Source organism: Paramisgurnus dabryanus, chromosome 1 (assembly GCF_030506205.2).
Source record: "Paramisgurnus dabryanus chromosome 1, PD_genome_1.1, whole genome shotgun sequence".
In the NCBI taxonomy this organism is placed as follows: domain Eukaryota; kingdom Metazoa; phylum Chordata; class Actinopteri; order Cypriniformes; family Cobitidae; genus Paramisgurnus; species Paramisgurnus dabryanus.
The window spans coordinates 58,045,737-58,059,423 of record NC_133337.1 but is presented as its reverse complement, the minus strand read 5'-3'; the positions used below and the strand labels follow the sequence as shown (position 1 = coordinate 58,059,423).

The window sequence follows — 13,687 nt, the reverse complement described above, 5'->3', positions numbered from 1 at the left end:
AACTAAAATATGTAGGCTACTCTCTTTGTATACAAATTTCGAACAGGATTAGAATAGAATAGAATAGAATTATATTAAATATGACAACAAAAACACAAGCCTGTAAACGTAATAATATCTTAATGTCACAATGCAATATATAATATCATATAATTTCAAAACTGCATATACTGTGTTGACACACACAAACACTAAATGAAATGCACTGTAAGTCGTTTTGGATAAAAGCTGCTGCCAAATGCATAAATATATAGATATAAAACTCAGTCTATATAGATTTTTCTGTCTCACTCTATTTGCAAGGAAAATAAAGAAAACGTTAGACTTATCATCTTTCTATTCTGTATTACTTTATTATTTGTTTCAGTTGTGTGCTTGCGTGTCAGCGAGTAAAGTGCCCTTTTTATTCTTTGAGCACCTGCCCCTCCAATGGTCTCTGCACGGCCCTGGCGAAAGTAAAATGTTAGTGACAATAGTGACAACTCATAGTTGCATTAATCCATCATAAAACATTTTAGGAGATACTGTAAAGAAATTATTATGAATAGTTATTAACTCAAACATTTTATTATAGTCTGCACGCAAAATAAATGCTGAATTTATACAACCCACACAAACTACATTTGAATGTATGGAAATGGTATAAAGATTAATCAAAGATCCTATTATTTATACAACTCAGTTTACAAACGCAGATGTATTCCTCTTGACTGTATGCTGGTCAAGCCTATAAGGAAAAACACACATTTTGACTTTTAAAGACTCATTTAGAGTCTATTGGTTATCTGTCTTTAACCTCCTAAGGCCCAAGCTTTGGTTTGTCTTTTTTTCAGATTTCTACTAGCTATTTTAGGAAGAACCAATAAATATAATAACCAAATATTTTTCTTTGAACATGAAGCAGTGTAATTGTCCACGTTGTAAACAACAGGTTCCAGTTACGCAGAATTAACTATTGGTGGTGATGGCACAGAGGATAAGACACACGCCTTTGGTGTGAGAGACCCGGGTTCGAATCCACATTGTGTTCCTGAGCAAGACACTTATTCACCCCTAGTTGCTCCAGAGGCATGCAACCTCTGACATAAATTGTAAGTCGCTTTGGATAAAAGCGTCAGCTAAATGAATAAGGAAGTTAGGAAGTAACTATTATGGTGCAAACAACAAAAAAAGTGATGTCCATGTCTTCTGAGGTTAAATGGTCGCAGCACATTAAAATCTATTAAAATAAGATTTCTAAATCAGTCGAAAACATACGTTTACTTTTTGAGGACAAAAGGTCGGGACAATTTGATACATCACTAGATGTGCTAGCATTGTTATATAGAAGAACAAGCTTGATGGGTGGGTTGATATTCTTCAGGTTTGATTGAGAAAACATTTCCATCTGGTTGTGTTTTCCATGTCATTTTTGCGATGATCACTCCATCTACTGTCAGTTTATGCTTTATCTGAAGAACAAAAGCAATTAGTATTATTATTATTATTTATGCTGGCATACGCACACACTCTTCTTTATTAATAATACAACTAACACTTCTGTCATGTTTTCAAGTTTAATACTTACCCACTGCAAGATGAACTGCATGTTTGTAGGGTTGTTTAGTTTCTGACCAGCCTTTATCTCCACTCTCAAAATCTGCTGCTTTGGATCCGTAAAATTCACTAAATGTATTACCTTCATTGGAGTTGTAACAATTGTTGCATCTTTAACAGCATGAAACAAAAACAACCGCAAGAAGTTACAAACAGATGAGCGGTCAATGATTCAAAGAGCATTTTAAATGAAATATAATTACATGTAAAGCCTCTATTTGTTCTGTCCTATTCTTTAAAATATTTATAAAATCCAGTAGCAAGTATAGGAGCAGGAATATCTGAAAATAAATTGTCTGCATGTGATGTTATAGGTGATAAATACAATGTGCTTCCTTCACTGTAAAAATGTTTGCTGTAGTTATGCAGCTGTTTGCCAGTAACTTACTGTAGATTTAGATTGATGTTATTTACTGGCAATAGTTTGTTCAAAGTTAAATGAACATTAAACATTAACACGTTTTTATCTTTACAGAATACAACTAAAAACAGTCTCATGCATATAAAGACAAAGACTTGTTAATGTTTAATGTTCATTTAACTTGCCAGTAAATAACATCAATTTAAATCTACAGTAAGTTACTGGCAAACAGCTGCCAGTAATACTGTAATTTCTACAGAACTTTTTAACAGTGTATGTCATTACTATATACTTTTTACCACCATATTACATAGAAGAATGTGTACTTATGATGTTTATAATGCAAATAACTAGCTGACACATAAAACTTACTGTACATGCAGAGGAAAGGAAAGGTATAAGAGCAGAGCTGATCATCTAATGACCCATCAAGTTCTGCAGTAACACAAATTGGGTTCATCCCATTTAGGTTTGGTTCAGAACTCGCCCAGTTAATGGGGTAAGTGCTGACATTTGTTCCATCTGACCACTTCCATGAATCCCTAAACATGCCAATCCATGCGTAATTGGAAGCGACATTCAGCACGTTATTGTCAGTTTTATTTCGAATGATGGCCAGGTCGGTGAAAGTCTGTCTGCAGTAAATCTGAGCATCGTGCCATGTCCTTAAGACATCTGAGACTAAAACAAACCTAGCTGCTCCTGTTTGAGTATCTGTAATAAGACGAGAATGAAAAAAATATTAATTTATCTATGCTGAAGTTATTTAGAAGTTACCCCCTCACACACACACGCACGCACGCACGCACGCACACACACACATCTTAATTTCATGTGGTGCATTCGCACAGGATAAGCCAGCATATAAGGCTACTGAGCAACTGTATCATCACATTTGCTCAATCATCACTCCATTATATCATTAAAGGTGACATAGAATGATTGAACGGAGTATTTATCCTTGTTCTGTGATGTGACATGTAGACAAAAAAAATTTTGTTTGGGTCTGTAATGCCTTAGAAGCTTCCTAAAAACCTCTCTCAGATAGCTCTATTAGGGTGGGGGATTTTTAAACAAGTGGTTTTGCACCTATTTGGCTCCCCCTACTGGCTTAACTTGCAATCTCATTACTGATTGGCTGACTTTGCTGCCACTCAAAAAATGTAGCCAATTATTTTAAAGTGGAGGGACAGTTAGATGCCTGTAATGTCATAAGCATCAGTTTTTCAGATTGGGCCGTTTTCTGGCTGACATTTCTAAAAGAGGAATTTCTATGAGACTGAGATGTTTAGCATGTCTAGCACTTTTTGTATGTTCGTGAATGCGGGTAGACTACCATTATTCAACAAAGACAAGGTAAAAATGGTTTTCATTCTCTGTCCCCTTTAACTGCAACATAATGCTACTTGAGTTTCACTTTATACACTCTTTAGTATGCATTATAGATTGTGACCAGTGTTGGGGAAAGTTACTTTTAAAAGTAATGTATTACAATATTAAGTTACTTCCCAAAAAAGTAATGAATTGCGTTACTTAGTTACTTTTCATGGAAAGTAATACTTACATTACTTTTAAGATACTTTTTCTTAATACTTTTTCTCACCTTGCAGGTGTTTTTTATGACTGAGAAGTTCTGCATTCAGAAATTGCATATTTCCATCACAAAAATGTCAAGCTCTGGCCTGCCATCACAGTTTATGATTCAAACTGTTCTCGCTCAGAGTGTGTAATTCTATGTGACTACATTCAGTTTAATTCAGTACCTTATTATTTTTTTATCAAATTAATTAAACTTAAAAGTAACTTGCAAAACTTAAAAAAAGTAACTCAAATATTAATGTGTACAATTATAAAGTAATGCGTTACTTTACTTGTTACTTCAGAAAATAAATATTATTACGTAATACACGTTACTTGTAATGCATTACCCCAACAGTGATTGTGACCAGTGTATTATACTTGAAATTTTATGTTAAGTTATGTGCGAAAGAAAGTACACCCTCTTTGAATTCTAGAGTTTTACGTATTACGACATAAAGACGGTGACAAAATGCTACTTTTCTGTTAATCCTTTGTGTTCAAAGGGTTAATAAAACCAGTTCAACTGAAGACAAATCCTCTAGAGAGAATCTTTAAGTTTTTAACATGTTGATATTATTTCTTACCATCATAGCAAAAAAACTCAAATTCAGAAGAGCACGCCAAGTCATTCCAGTGGCCATAATAAGATGCTACGCATTCCTGATCTCCATTGTTGTTTGGTGCGTCAGAATAAAAGTGCGTATACGTTATAGCCTCGTTCTTATAGGACCATCTCCAGCTGTTAAGGTCATTGTACATTCCAGTCCACACTAAAGACGATGTATATTGAGGTAGTAACGTTGCAACATTTGTCACATCTTCAGTGGTTTGAACAGTGGCCAGATCGATGAAATTCTGTCTGCAGTAAGCTTGTGCGTCAGTCCAGTTCTTGTCCCCCAAGACCAGAACATAATTAAATGTGGTGCCTTGAGTAAATAGACAAAGTCCTGTTAAAAGCAAAATTATGATTAGAAACTAGTCATAAACATGTCATTTTAGTGAATATTTATGTTACAGTGCACATTTTTTAATCCCCAAATACACAAACATCCATTATAAAGTAATCTATAAATCACATTGAATTGAAGATCTATTGTTGCAATTTACAGTAGTTCAGACCCATTATTTATAAGGTCTGTCTTTTTATTTGAAGTGATGCTGGTTTTTAACATCTTCTTAGCTTAAAGAAAAACATCTTAAATTCACAGACTGTTGTAGGAAAACTGAGTACCCACACACTGACAGGAGAACACAAAATCTCCACACAGAAAGACCACCTGACCGGGGCTCAAACCGGGGACCTTCTAGCTGTGAGGTAACTGTATACCCACAGAGCTACTGTGCCACCCCTCTTTTGACCCTCCTTCAATTTTTGAGAGTGAGAATGAGTTGTACAAAAGGAAGAGGAAGGAAAAGATGACTGGATGCAAATTGCTGGTTGCTCGATTGGAGGCTCAGTCAGGGGACCGGATGGTGGAGCTGCAACAAACACTGTGTCATGGAAATTATTTGAGTGACCGGTTTGGGCACACTGTTGCTGATCTAAGGAACACAGCTAGGGTGCAGGCAATATTTGATGTGTTTAAGGGACTCTTCAAGTGGCGGCAGCAAAAATGAACCGTTTGCAAGTACTGCGCAGGTTATGTATATAATTTTGCATCTTTTAATATTTTTGCATCTATTGCACAGGTTATATGATTTGCACATTTTGCATATAGTTTGCACTTTTGCAGCTTTAAATATTTTTTCCCTTTGCCTTTATTGCACGTTAAATAATGTGCAAACATGTTTTCGTCAATTGTTTGTACATTTTTGTAAAAAGTGGCTATTTTATTTAATATAAACAATTGACCATATATACTATGTAGGCCATAGCACTTTAAAATATTTCACCGTACATAGTTTGCCCATTTAGTATTTGCATCTGTTTTAAATATTCTGTTAAAAGCAAAATTTAAAACAGATGCAAATACTTAATTGGCAAACTATGTACGGTGAAATATTTTAAAGTGCTATGGCCTACATAGTATATATGGTCAATTGTTTATATTAAATAAAATAGCCACTTTTTACAAAAATGTACAAACAATTGACGAAAACAGTTACAACTACATAACTACATCGCACAATGTGATGACACAGTGCATCTCGGTCCAAATGCAAACAATCTGAATAAGTTTCTAGATTACTGTCAAAAATTTTGCAGTTTGCTGGATTTTTCATTAAATTCAGTTGTGGTTAGAATTACTTTTTGTTACATTTTTAGACATCCTAACCCAAACCCCAACTCTAACCCCAACTCCAGGCAAGAATAGTTTTAAAAGCAGAAGAAAAACACATAGAAATCAATGCATAAAAGTACATCCTAACCCAAACCCCAAATCTAACCCAAACCCCAAGAGACAATGATTTAAAAAGAGAAAAAAAAGAGAAAATAATACATAAAATCACACAAAAAGTCATGCCACTGACACGAAAAACTATTATGGAAATTCGTGCTGAAGGACACGAAAAAGACATTTGTGCTCAAAGCACAAAAAAAGCTGAATTTCGTGCCATGGACACGAATAAATAAATCAAATTTTTTTGTGAACATAACAGGACTTTCCGTAAGATCATGTTGCAGAATCAAATGAAACATGATGATAAACTTTTTTTTCAATTGATATTAAAGACATTGTTGTGATGATTTTTTTTGTTGGCCATATTGCCAAGCACTAGAGATAACAAAACTCTACAATCCCAGTAAAGCTTTACAGGAAACTTTATGGAGACTATGTCTGAAATATCTGACCTGCAGCTCTAGACAATTAAAAAAAATCTATGAATGTTGACCAGTTTATAACACTTTTTGTTGTTGTTGTTGTTGTTAAAATAAAATTGAATAACAACAGTAAACATTAAAGTGAAAAACTATTTTAGACTTTATACGTGAAACATTTAATTGACGGCGTATGGTAACACATTAATTATGACAACTATAGATGTTTATTTATTTAATTTGCTACTTTTTATTATTAATTTGTTATTATTAATATTAGTTTGACAGTAAATGTAAGCACCAGTAATTGGTAAATGCTTCTGAATTATAAACTAATTAAACCAGTCCAGTCCAGTTTGAAGTGTACTGTACTAAATTTGTAAGTAAATTACAAAACAAATTAAACTAGTACAATCCAGTTTAAACAGTATAGTCTTTAGATCATAAATATTAGGTCTATAAAGTAGGGCTGCAAATGGCAAACAAAAGTGGAAGCTCGATACCTCAAAGTTTGGTGCAATTTAAAAATAACTCAAATGCTTTAAATTATTTTACAGGTTTTAGATATGGAAATTCGAAGGCACATTCTTTTTTTGTCTTTACTGTATTAAAATCATACTGAACCCTGACATTAAACCAGGGTACATGCCAAACTTGTGTACCATTGTCTTAACATATACAAATAAATACATGTGTGCATACAAACAGACATTGTAAATATTCACACTGACCTGAGAAAAGCAGCAAATGAATCAGAATTTCCATTGGTGATGGATTTACAGTATGTCACATCTAAAACGCGTAACAAACTGAATCATGACAAACACACACGACAAACTCAAGAAACAAAGAAAACATTTCAGATCACCTGCATCAATAGTCGGGACTGAAGATCAAACTGTTAACACTACTTTAATCTCCACTTTTATATCCTACATTAATTATCATGACGCAATAGCCTTTATGCAAACGTTTTTGGATAACAAGATTTTCATTTTGGAGATTTGGTTTACATTACAGTATCAGGCTCTGTATTCAAATAGCATTTCAGAGAAAGTAAGTTAACCTCAGACAGCCTCCATGACGTCTGTTTATGACTTAATCTTCTGAAATGATTATATTCTCTACCTCCCGGTTATGCACGGTTCATTCAATTGCTACATCAAAACACAAAAAAAATGTAAAGGTTTTCTTGAAAAAACTATAAAACTTAAAAAAATTCTAACCTTGTGTGTGTGCGCACAATATCCCTGTGCTCATGGATTTGTCTTCTGAAGTAAGAATAAAGTTTAATTAATGATCTGAAAATCAAAAGCAAAAACATGGCTTTTACCTTAGGCTTCTGTAGCACTACCACTTAAAGGGACATTCCACTTTTTTTGAAATATATACTAATTTTTCAGCTCCCTAGAGTTAAACATTTGATTCTTACAGTTTTGAAATCCATTCAGCTGATCTCCATTCAGCTGACAATTACTGTGTATTACATTATTGTAACACATTTGTTGGGGCATTGCTATATGTGCTAGCTAGACCTTTTTTTCAAACATGTTTTATGTCTGAGTGTTTTGATTTGTTTTTGTTTTGTATGCAAAGATGTCAGACATTGTAAGTTTATTTTTACAGTAGTCTTAGAAAAGCAGCACCAAAACAGCTTTCAGTTCAGATGGTCAGAAGGAGGATGAATAGTTTTTGGATGTTGCCATGCCGAGGAATTACATCATGCCAGCCGAAATCAGATAAACAGGAATTGTCTCAAATGTTCTGTATTTTCTTATCAAACTTGAGGTGGTTTAAGGAAACAGGGTCAAGATGCGTTACTCTTGCGACTTAAGGGTGTGGTCACAGCAGACTTTGAGTGTTTGAATATTTTTCAGACAATACTGTGAATGTGAGTGTGGAGCACTTCATCCATCTTTGCTTTTCAGTAGAGAAAGATCATGCCGTGATGTACCGATTTTCTGCTGGTCACATCTTCACATGATATGCATTCAAAATTACCCCCGGCTACTTTTATTTTGTCAAAATAAAATGTTTCCCAGTGGAATAAATTTTGTGACTTTTCTACATCTTCTGTCAAAAGTCATATAAAAAATGGGCTTGATTTGGTCATTCTGAAGATGTGTATTTTTTTTACAAAAGAGGCTGGGGGTCAAAATGACCCCAATTGAAATTCAATGGAAAATGCAAAAAATATTTTTTATTATTTGTAAAAAAAATCAATGCATCCAGAATAACTCTGAAAATCTCCACGCAGAAAAGAAGGCCTGGTACTAGAGCACAAATGTAATATAGAAAAGACACACACAAACACACACGCACACACAGGTTTCATGTTTTGTGGGGACATTCCAGAGACGTAATGGTTTAAAAAAAAAAAAACACTTGCACTGAGCCCTGCATGCCTTATAAATATTTAATATTAGATCAGATATGAGTAATCCACACATGACAAGTCACTGACAAAAATAAATACAGAATTACAGTGCTACCATTGAGGCCCATCCTCATGATCTAGCCTAGGGACCCACAATCCAGCCCAACTTGACGTCGTATTACAAAGAGTTGTCTATGTGTGTGCGGTCCCTGCCTTAAGTCATGGTGCTGATTCCGTCTAGTCAAATGATCTGTGATATTTGTCTCTGTTATTCATATCCCAAGTAAAGTGACCTTCCAGCTCTGCCATTTCCGTATTAAGAGAGTTATATGTACAACTGGATTAAATAAAAATAGGGGTGCATTCATTAAATTTGTATAGGGAACTGGGAGTTGCCCCTATTGTAAACAATAAGTGTGTTCTGATAATTTCAATACATTTACTAGTTTACCATATATAACATTTTTGTACATTTTTTTTGAAAGTGCAATTTTTTAAAATGCAGATATGAATAAAACGTATAACTTAACAATAACACAGGCATTCAATACATTTGTTGACACATGTCCCTGGGACACACAGTTTTACTATAGAGTTTATGATGTTAGCTCAATCAAAGTGGAGCAATTAAGACAAAAACAGACCTTTTTTCTGCCTGACAAACGGATTTGTAATTTTATGCGGAGTAAATATTTTTTATTATGAGCACAAAGGGTCAGCTTTGGGATTTTTGGGGAAGCAATGGACATCGTCTAGACAGGTACACATGACCTTTGAAGTTATTTTATATTAAGAAATAAAAAATATTTGCACCATTTATATTTATATCAACACGATACAACAGTTGTATTTGAGCTTTAAATTTTAATAGCTCTTATGAAATTTGAGTTTTAACTTTATTTTCTGTAATTTTATTTGCAGTTATGTTAAATAACATGGCTAGTTTAATTAAATGAGAGACTCGTTTTTTTTTTTATTTTATGTAATAGTTAAGACACATTTATATAACAAGCTTTTCATTCACATGAGGATGTTTTAAAGTTCCCATAAAATGGAAGTTAAGATTCCCCAGGGTGATGTATATCCGAGTGAAACATGGTAGGGCTGGACTTGAATTCATCCATCAAGAATTGATTTGATTTTGCAAAAAAATGTGTGTGTGTGTGTGAGTCCCAGATTATATACACGCAAGCTCAAGAATATTGCCACCCTTAATAAATATAATCAAATAAGGCAGGAAAATGTATCTACATTGTTAATCCTTTTGATTTTTTATTTAAAATATTTACCAAGGGGGCCAATATTCTTGGGCAGGACTGTAGGCCCGATAATACGGAACAGGTGACGGGCAAACCGCAGTGCACAAGGCATTATGGTTTTAAGTCCATGTAAGTTTTTGGGTGACTGAGTGTTTTGACAACCGGGGGAATTGAGGCTGACATCCGTAACACATACCACATGACTGGAAGTAAACAGAGATCATTTCGAGGAGGAAAGGAGATTTACATTTTTGATAAAAGATTATATGGGAACATGAATTTTAACAAAAATAATAAAGTTCACAAATAAGTAATTTGTCAAAAAATACCACAATAATCCAAAAAATTTACAGTTTTTCCATTCAATTTAATTGTGACTTTAAATAATTCATTTACAACAAATAATTAACACACAAAATTCCATTTTTTTTCTTGGTTGTATAAGCATGTTATATATTGCAACCTTACAGAGTGCTTTATATAGAAAAGTGTGCGACTATTAAACAAGATAAATGTATTAGGTTTATATTATTCAACAGGAAGGTCGGCTATATTCTGACAGATATATTTAAATATATTTAAAACTAAAACAGAGAAGACAGAACACTAACAATAATAATCATAAATCAATGCATTCATCTTAAGTACAAAGAATCATAAAATTAGTGCATTAAAGTAATTAAAGGGTAATGTAACACAATAAAAGGCAATGATGAAAAACATATGTCTTCACTATATGATTGTACTGAATGTAACTTTATTGTATGGACATCCTGAGATCACAAAGGTTCCTGAGGTACTCATCATTATCTACATAACTCAGAGCTTTCTCATAGCACACAATGGCTTGAAGATTCTCTCCTTTCTCTTTGTGAAGGAATCCTAGTATAGCATAAGCTTCACCATCTTGGGTGTTTTCACGAATACGTTTCTCTGCAATCTTTTTCAAACTGTTGCAACTTTTCTTCCCTTCAGGTGAACCTGGGCACAACTTCAGGCATTGCATGTAGTGCTCGATAGATAAAGCTTCACATCTTTTGCAGTGTAATTGGAATTCAGCGTAGTAAAAACTGACCAGGTATAGATCATAATTTTTCTCTTTGGCTGTTTGGAACGTCATCTGAAACAACTCTTCAGCACGTGAAATTTCACGCCGTTCACCATAATGCAGTGCAAGATCACTCATTGCAGTGATAAAGCAGGGTGCATGGTTGGTAGCCATTTCTAAATGATAGATGATCTGATCACGAATCTGTTGAACCTGTGATGTGTTAGCATGGTAATTTCTTTGTTTCAGCAGTTGGATTTTCTTTAGCTTATAACAGAAAGCTAACTGATGATGTATAACACCTGAATTAGGTGACTGCTCAAGGGCTTTGCTAAACAGAGCAATGGACCTGTCCACACATCCTTTATTCCTGAAGAATTTCCCAACATATCGCATGACATGTGGATGATCTGGAGATCTTTCTAAAGCTTTCTCTACTAAGATTTCAGCGTCATCATATTTCTTGTATATAACCAGTCGCATTGCTAAAAGGACTTTTAGAACATCATCATCAGGATTTGTTTTGATGGCCCGTCTCAGTTGCTTGATTGTGGGTGAATTCTCAATAGTGAAGTCCTCATTTTCTCTCCGACACAGAGCAATGGCATAGCCAGCGTTACACTCACTATCTTCTGGTTCCAGCTCCAAACCCTTCTTGAAACATTCCTTGGCTCGCTTGTAATATTTGTAAGAAAATTTGAGAAAGGTCCATCCCTTCTCACCAAGCACCTCTGGAACAGATGAAGCCTCAGTTGAATGTTTTTCATTTATCGTCTGTAGTTTCTGCAGGTAACTTTCACACTCTGTATAGTTCTTCATGTGGTAGTTTAACCAGGCAAGGTTCCCATAGGTGACAATGAGAGTTTTGTGAAATTCCTCCTCATGGCACTCTATGTAGAGCTTCACAGATGTCATCAGATTGTTAAGTGCTTCTTCCTGAAACCCCTGAAGAAATTTAACATATGCTAAAGCACAGTAACCACGTGCAAGTGCTTCTTTTTTTCCAAAATCCAACTTAAGCCCAGGCTGTTGAGAACTTTAGGTAGATCTATGTCATCTTTTATCAGAGCCCAGGTAAAGTGACATTCCAGCTGGTAAAGTTTTGTTCTCAAAACTATTTCATGATCCATACTGATAAATAAATGGGATTTATTTGTTATTTATTTAAAATGTTTTCATTATCATCATTCTAATAATGAACTGTAATAACCTAATAAAATGTTTAAACATAATATAAAGTGCACCTAAAGATAAATAGGAGAAGGGATGCAAAGAAATATCACTGGAAATATCTAGCTTTGACTTTTATATTCGTAAAATAGCCTATGTTTGGTGATATTCAATAAACAAGCTCCCTCAAAAACATGTTTATGATAGCCAGCTCTCTTTTACAATCAGAAGTTTGTCAATGAAATAAAGTTATTATGGTAACATTAAGAATATATTTAGCAAGAAGTTGAAATCTTAAACTTTCAGCTTTTAAATTACATTATGAAACTAAATTGTAGCCAAATACTCACCTCATCTTGAATATCTGAATCATAAATGATGATGAAGATGGTCCGGGTGCTTTATATGCTCTCCTATAGGAGGGGAGGGGAGATATGAGGGTCAAACTTAGAATGGAAACTGAAACCAACAAGAGAGAGAGAGAAAGAGAGAGAGAGAGAGAAAGAAAGAGAGACTTTTTTACATTTAAAAGCTCTTTTACACCATTTTAACTTACAAAATCAAGTACAAAAATTAAATACAATTTCAACAATCTTTTTAATAATATGCATATTTAATAGCTACCCTGTATTCTACTAATGATTTAAAACTCACAAGTCGACATCTTGACCTAAGTTTTTACATTGGTGTGTTTTTAGAATGGCTAATTTTGCTTGAACTACTAAAAAGTTGGCTAGCACACATTGTTCACGCCATACATGTTAAAATGGTATTTGTATAGGAAAAAAAACAAGATTATTTTTTCTAAAAGTACAAAAAGTGGAACCAACCTAAAGCACAATTTCATAAAATTTTGAAACAAAAACAGCAAAAGTATTTTTTAATCACCACAAAAGTAATCACCACATTTCAGGAATAGGATGCTTATACAAGGAGGGATTAACATCTTTGAGGGCAAACAAATAAGTCCTACATTTAGTAGGCTACCTATCCTTTTTGACAAGCATGCTCAGATTTAACACAAATATGAAAAGGAGTGTTCTTCTCCATAGTTTGAAAGTCCAAAAACTCATAACCCTTCAACAGAAATCAGGTTCTCACTGACCTGACCCCAACCTGATCAGCAAGTGACTGAGCCATGCGCCACTGACCTCTTATATCAAGCAGGTCCATAGTTATTCCTGCATTTACAAACATATTAATAACAGAAACTGATAATGGCTTTAAAAAGTGGGTAAAAACAAGGGTTCTTTACACCCATAAGTTCATAATCCCTTCTTGATAATTTTGAAAAGCCCCATGACTGTAAAATCGATGCATAAAATTTTAAAAGAGAACAGCACACATCTTAAAAGCTGTTGTGAAATGTTTTCATGTTTAACTAAATGGTGGCTTTCTCCTAAGTTTCAGTTTACACTTAGATAACAAAAAATTCATGCCAAGGTATTCGTCTTTGACATTCATTTCTCACATACGTCTCCAGGTAGGTTAGAGAGGTATATAAAGTGGATATAACAAGTCTACACGCCCCTGA

The 13,687-nt window shown here is 34.2% G+C and overlaps 1 long non-coding RNA gene and 1 pseudogene across 1 annotated transcript; both read right to left on the bottom strand.

Annotated features, from left to right (window-relative positions):
* Window positions 1–580: 580 nt before the first annotated feature.
* LOC135720628 (uncharacterized) lies at window positions 581–2,659 on the bottom strand. The gene is made up of 3 exons (XR_010521320.1): window positions 2,330–2,659; window positions 1,568–1,707; window positions 581–1,451 (listed from the first exon to the last, which is right to left on the bottom strand). It is a non-coding gene; the product is annotated as an uncharacterized lncRNA (long non-coding RNA).
* A 7,089-nt stretch (window positions 2,660–9,748) lies between these two features.
* LOC135720627 (interferon-induced protein with tetratricopeptide repeats 5-like) lies at window positions 9,749–12,113 on the bottom strand (annotated as a pseudogene).
* Window positions 12,114–13,687: the final 1,574 nt, after the last annotated feature.